General features: G+C 34.7%; 1 non-coding gene across 1 annotated transcript; it reads left to right on the forward strand.

Annotated features, from left to right (window-relative positions):
- The first annotated feature begins 3,671 nt into the window (after positions 1-3,671).
- On the forward strand, positions 3,672-3,774 carry LOC122097767. Its single transcript, XR_006145584.1, has one exon. It is a non-coding gene; the product is annotated as a U6 spliceosomal RNA (small nuclear RNA).
- Positions 3,775-7,351: the final 3,577 nt, after the last annotated feature.

The following is a 7,351-nucleotide window of genomic DNA, read 5'->3' on the forward strand; positions in this document are numbered from 1 at the left end:
CTCTATGATGGGCATCCTTTGTAATCACTTCCCCCATTACCTTGTTTTTCATCCCTGAATATATTCGGTCTACTTTCCACAGGAAAGCATTGTTGTCATTACATGTATTTGCTTATAATAAAAGAAAAAGGTCGTTTGTAAAAGAAAAAAAGAAAACGAACTTTTAGGTCAGAGGTTAAAAGTATCTTATCCGTTTCAATGATTCCTATGAGATAAAATTTATAAGAGTAGTAAAAGTGAAAAGGAATTCCTAGATCTGTTGTTTTGCCATTTAGAATAGAAATGAATAACATCACGTCACTGTTATAACTCTTAAAGAATGCAAGGGTAACTGATGGTCGCTACCATGTTCCCACAAAACCAGTGGATTCTGAAGGATAATAGTAGACCAGCAGAAATTCTTTTTTTTTTTTATTGTGAAAATACTGTACAGAGGGTTTATAATTACATGGGCAAGACGGTGAGTACATTTCTTATCAAGCATTGTAGCCTCTTCCTTTGTTTACCCTTCCTATCCCTTCCCATCTTTCCTCCCACCCCTCCCCCCCCCCAAGTTGTAAAGTTGATTTTGACATGACAACTTGTACTTCTCATTGTTGCAACAGGTCCACCTGTATCCTTATTTAAACGACTTGTTTTTCCACTTCCCCTCCACAAATTATACCGACATCAAATATAGTGAAAGCAGGGGTTATACTGTAGGGGAGGGACATACTAGGGTGAGGTGATATCACAATGTTGTTTTGATTTGCATTTTTTTATGGTTAGGGAGGTTGAGCATTTTTTCATGTGTCTATTGGCCATCTTTCTTTCTTCTTCAGAGAAGTTTCTCTTTAAGTCATTAGCCTACTTATTTATTGGGCAGCTGTTTCTTTGAGAATTTATTGTTGGGGGATTTAATTTTTTGAGTTCCAAGTATATTTTAGATATGAGACCCTTGTCCGTTGTATGGCTAGTGAAGATCTTCTCCCAATCCGTGGGCTTTCTATTGATCTTGCTAGCTATGTCCTTTGCCATGAAGAAGCTCTGCAACTTCATGCAATCCCATTTGTCCAACCTTTCATTGATTTGTTGTGTTTCCGGGTCTCTATTCAGAAAATTTCGGCCTGAGCCAAGGAGACCTAGGGTTTCTCCTATTCCATCCTGTAATGTTTTCAGAGTGTCTGCTTTGACTCCGAGGTCTTGGATCCATTTGGAGTTGATTCTGGTGCAGGGTGATATATAAGGATCTAGCTTTAGTTTTCTACAAGTAGTTAAGCAATTTTGCCAGCACCATTTACTGAAGAGGCTGTCTTTCTTCCCTTCTATTTTTTTAGCTCCCTTATGAAAGATTAGATGACTATAGGTCTTTAGGTTCATTTCTGGGTTTTCAATTCTATGCCATTGGTCCTGAAGTCTGTTCTTGTGCCAGTACCAAGCTATTTTGATTACTATGGCTTTATAGTAGAGTTTGAAATTTGGTATTGATATTCCTCCAGCAGTGTTCTTTCCATTGAGGAGCGTTTTTGTTATTTGGAGTCTTTTATTGTTCCATATGAATTTTTGGATTGCCTCTTCTATTTCCTTGAAGAATGAGGTTGGAATTTTGATAGGTATCGCATTAAATTTGTAGATAGCCTTGGGAAATATTGCCATTTTCACGATGTTAATCTTTCCAATCCAGGAGCATGGGAGTTTTTCCCATTTTCTAAGTTCTGTGTTGATTTCCTTTTTCAAGTTTTTAAAGTTTTCACCATAGAAGAACAGCAGACATGGAGCATGAAAGAGAATGAGAGGAAATGGGAGAGTGAAAGGGAAAGAGAAATATCACAATACTGAAAGTGCATAACAGATAAACAAGAGCAGTATGAGAATATTCATACTGCTGTCTTTAGACTCTACATATACATTTGAAGGTATTTGATGTATGATAACCCATCAAAATGAAATATAAAGTTATTTTGTTAAAAATAAAAATGTCTCAGGAGAAATTTTAAATGCAAAAACAATCTTCATGGAAGCAAACTCTGAGCTATTTCATGACTTTGAAAAGGATAAAGTGGTTGAAGTTATTATAAATTCAGAAGTATGACAATTCACAATGATATAAAAAGGTATTCATATATTTAATAACATAACCCAAAGCAGAAAGCAAATGTTGGATAATTGATTTTTTAAAAAACATTCTGTCAGGTGCTTGGAAGGTGGCTCAGTGTTAGAGTGCTTGCCTTGCATGCATGAGGCCCTAGATTTGATTTCTCAGCACCACATAAGCAGAAAAAGATGGAAGTGGTGTTGTGGCTCAAGTGGTAGCACTAGCTTTGAGCTGAGGGACAGCACCTAGGAAACAGAGTTCAAGTCCCATTACCAGCAAAATCAAAATATGAAACAAAACTAAACACAGTCTCTGACTTTTGTGGCCTCAATTCTTTAAAATCACTACTTCAGCCTCTGGGTAAGATTTTAGGTGTGGACATTTATCAACATTCCTGATTCAGACTCTACTTGATAACTTTTTAAATAAATATTTTGTTCTTAATTTTCCTCTTCGTAAATTCACATGCACCTTAAAAAATGGTTTGGCCATCCCAGTAACCTTCTCCAAGTACTTCATAATGATGACTTACAAAAAGTTGTATTATATTACAACAAGGAAAACAATGCTACAAATAAGAAAAACCAATAATTAAATATTAATGATTAATAAAATGAAAAACAAAACAATTACCAGTGTTTTCAGTATTTGAAGGGTACTATGTATTAGATTTTACTATTTTCTCATATTTCTGTACATTTAAAACTGCCTAAGATTATGATGTTCAACAAGAGTTTTATAGGCCATGAGCAGTCTTTAAAGTTACCCATTAAGATTACTATTTATGGCTCATCTCATCATTCGTATATGGCTTATATCATCATTTGTTCCTCACTAACATATAAAATAAGGAAGCCCTATATTTTTAATAGAAACTATGTAGTTAAAAGTCTTAACTCTTTATTCTGCTCCTTTACACAAAGACTTTGCAACTTCTCATTAGTAAAATTTCTATGAACTCTGAAATGTACATACTTAGTAGCATATGTCTGCTACCATAAATCTTAAATACTTTATCAAAAAGTTTTATGACCTGGGGCTGGGTAGGTAGCTCAGTGGTAGAGTGCTTGCCTTGCATGCATGAAGCCCTGGGTTCGATTCCTCAGCACCACATAAGCAAAAAGAAAAAAGTTGGAACTGGCACGTTGGTTCAAGTGGTAGACCAGTAGCTTTGAGCTGAAGAGCTGAGGGACAGCGCCCAGTCCCAGAGTTCAGGCCCCACTCCCAGACTCCCCCCCCCAAAAAAAAAAATTATGTCCTGCCAAACAGTCCTAGTTTTGGTATATATAAGCAAATTCCCAAAATTAAATATGTTTAAAACATTAAAACTTAAAAAAAACCTTAACACTTGCTTCAGTGTTCATTATGACAGGTGCCTTGTATAAAATAATTGAATTCCTCCTCTTACACATCTCTTGAAAAACAAATATCTGGAATTATTTTGTTTTTGACATGTCAGTCTTTATTCTTAAATGTGTGCTTATGTAAGAAGTACATGGTTCTAAAATTTCATGGCAATTCTTTTGAGCTTACTTTTTGTTGAATTGTCTAGTTTAAGAAAATCAATTACACTTTATATATAAAAAATGTTCTATGCTCAATTCAGCATCAAGTACTCTAACATTGGAACAATACAGAGAAGATTAGAATGGCCCCTGAGAAAGGATGACAGGCAAATTCCTGAACCATTCCATACTTTTACAACAACAGATGCTGGAGGGGATGTAGCCACAAGAGAACTGTACTGCATTCTTGGTGGGAGTGTAAACTTATTCAACCCTTTGGAAAGTACTATGGAGGTTCCTCAAAAGATTCCACATAGAGCTCCCCTATGACCCAGGAATCCCACTTTTGTGCATTTACCCAGATGATCACAAACAAGACCACACTAAAGCTATTAGCACAACTATGTTTACTGCAGCATTATTTACCATCACTAAGATCTGAAACCAACCCAGATGCCCCTCAGTAGATGAATGGATCAAGAAAATGTGGTATTTATACCAATGGAATTCTATGCCTCCATCAGAAAGAATGGCATCGCCCAATTTGTTAGAAAATGGAAAAACTTGGAAAAAAATATTAAGTGAAGTAAGCCAGATCCAAAGAAACATAGGCCCTATGTTTTCCTTAATTTTTAGTAACTATTTTATGTCTGAGATAAGCAGAAAAGGTTAAAAGCTTTGCACATATGACCAGATTAGGCAAATGAAACCCAAGATAGGAACACACGTGTGTTTTTCTCTTGCTTGTTATTGATTCTAACGTACTTATAACAGGTGATGTGGTTTTTTTTGTTTCTTTATATGTTCCTATCCCATGCTATAACCCGTTTACACTGTATTTGAAGTTGGTGCACCCACATCTTGTATATACGTTCATCTAATTTGGGGAGGGAAAGGAAAAAAAACAAGATGCTTAAATAGGGAGACAGGTAGACCCATTATAACAATGAGATGCACAAGACACTATGGTGAAAAATGAACTTTACAATTTAGGCAGTGGAAGTGTACTTAGGGAGGGGAGTGTGCTTGTAGAGGTGGGAGGGAAGGGATGGTAGGGGAACATAAAGGAGGAGGTAACAATGCATGTTAAGAAATGTACTCATTACCTTGCTCATGTAAATGTGACCCCTGTGTACAGAATTTTACAATAGAAAACATATAACATGTTCTGAGATGGAAGAGTTTATTTCCTTTATTTTACTCATATAATATTGTTAACAAAGAAATTAATGCAAAACACTAATATGAAGGTATTTTGAATGTGTGTGTGTGTGTGCAAGAGCGTGTGTTCTCATCCAATTGCATGTATGTTGGTGTGCTCAGAGTTTGAAATCAGGGCTTCAAAGTCTTGCTAGGCCTTTCCTCTCTAGATTGGTGAGCTACTATATGAGCTACATCTCCATTCTTGGCCCGTTGCTAATTCATTGAAATTTTTGAAAAATAATCCTATGAATTTATTTTTCCCTCATTGGTTTCCAACTGTTATCCACAGATCTCTAGCTTCAGTGTTGATATGGCGAATAGTTAGGATTACAGATGTGACCAACCAATGCAAGTCTTTTAGAATAATTTTAAAAGTAGAAGAAAGTTTACTTCACGGGGGCCTGTTTTATCATTTATTTTTAAAGCATTTTGGAGTGATTATAAGCAAATTTTTTTCGTTTTTTTGGATTCTTAACATAATAAGTGAAAATATTTAAAAGTTTTAGTACTTTTTAAAAAGGAAACAGGAACTATGGGACTGAAGAAATTTTTCTCTTATAATCTCAGCTCTGTGCGTGATAACCCAATGTCACCAACACAATCTGTGTTGAAGACCAAATGTAACAGAAAACTATCACCATGGGCAATAATTGCTATGCTATTATTTCTTGGAAATATGAATATTGAATTGAGAGTGCAAGAGAATGGAGAGATTTTACCTACCTTTTGTGTATTGCTGAAAGACTTTTGGAAACTTTGACTCATTTCTTTGCTCAAAGTGTGTGTTTGAGCCATGCACTTACTGCCTTTAATTACAATTTTTCCAAACACTAAAATGGTAATAACATTAGCTTTATAGAAAATGTTATCTTAAGAATTAAGGGAAATAAAACTTGTGAAATACTTAACACAAACGTCTATGAATGAGTTTGAGTTTAGCCAGAAGTTTTTAAAATACTAAAAAGAATGCGATAAGTATTACAGAAACCATTACATGTAGTGAGCAATCAGAAGTAATGTTATCTATTGACCATGCTCTGCTTCCAAGGAAGCCAGGAGGATAACTTCTCATGCTGTAAATCAAACTGGTTATCTTATGTCTTGTGTGTGTAAAAATATCAGGGACAGAATGATGAAGGAATGTTGTAGACTGAGGTGAAGTCCATATGAAAATGTGCAAAACTGATAAAACATAAAAGTATCTTAGTAGTAAATTGTGTTTTACATTATTTAAATTACATCACAAAGATAAGAAAGACCTAGAAAAATGAGTTCTCTTTTTGATGTCCTATCATAGGTCCTTGGATCAACTCTTTCCTCATTCTTGTAGAGGTATCATCAGATGAGATGAACTATATTATTTTTTTGTTTGCTTCCTTCCATTTATTCTTCATTTGACACCTGAACTAATTGAGACTGAAAGAAACCAAGGGAAATTAGACACACAGGCTTTGGAAAGAACAATCAATGTAAAATAAATAAAACACATACAGCCTTGTAAAAAGTCTGACTAAATTGAGTTATATAGTCTCAAGCGTCAACAGAAAATGATTAAGAAATATCATGCTATTGATAATTGAAAATGATAGGAGTTGCTTAATATTTTTCCTTTCTACTACTTTGAATTAATTATGGATTTTGTATAGAGAAATTAAAGATGAGATTAACAAGAAACTAGATTAAAAATGGACAAAAGTTCTGAATAGACATATTCTTCTTAAAGCCCTGAAAAATCGCCAGTAAGTTTACAAAGTTGTTTAATACAACTCCTATGCTGGCTTAATGTTTTGTGAGCAGAAGTCATTAGAGAAATGTAATTCAAAATTACTATGATACTACTTCATAACTACTATAACTTTTATCAAAAAGATCAAAGGAATCAGGTGTGGTGGCAAAAGATTTTAATTCCAAGCATTTAGGAGGTTGGATAAGTCTAAGGCCAGTCTGGGGTACTGCACATAGCAAAAACCGGCACTTTATTACCTTTTAACAAAGGTAATAATGTTGGTGAGAGTGTGGAGAAAAGGAAATTTTCTACACTCTTCTTCAAAATACAGATTAGTGTTCTCCTTGCAGAAAGTAATATGCAGTTTTCTATAGAACTCCAAAGTTAAAATATCATCTGCCCCACCAATCATGTGATTATTTCTCTCTGGGTAACTCAAATATATCTGTAGTTCATTGTTATTCACATCATTCACAACAACAGCCAATATATAAATCGAAGATCAGTGTTCAACTACAGACTATTAAAGCAACCGTGATACATGCACAAATATCTTTCTCTGTTTCATTCTTAAAATAGCAAGATACTTACGCCATTAGCCACAACTTACAATGACCTGAAAGATGTATTCTAAATGAAGAAAAATAATGTACTCTGATCTTTGTAAACACACACACACACACACACACACACACACACACACACACAAACCAACCTCAAACATTAAGAGAGAAATTTTTTAAAAAGTAAAATAACGTGGAATTACTGTGGCATTTAGGTCACAATGTAGAAGATAGTAGATATACAGGTTGAACCGGTATAGAGTTGTAATGTACAACATGA

The sequence above is a fragment of the Dipodomys spectabilis genome, unplaced genomic scaffold (genome assembly GCF_019054845.1).
Source record: "Dipodomys spectabilis isolate Male_0828 unplaced genomic scaffold, ASM1905484v1 ptg000434l, whole genome shotgun sequence".
Lineage (NCBI taxonomy): Eukaryota > Metazoa > Chordata > Mammalia > Rodentia > Heteromyidae > Dipodomys > Dipodomys spectabilis.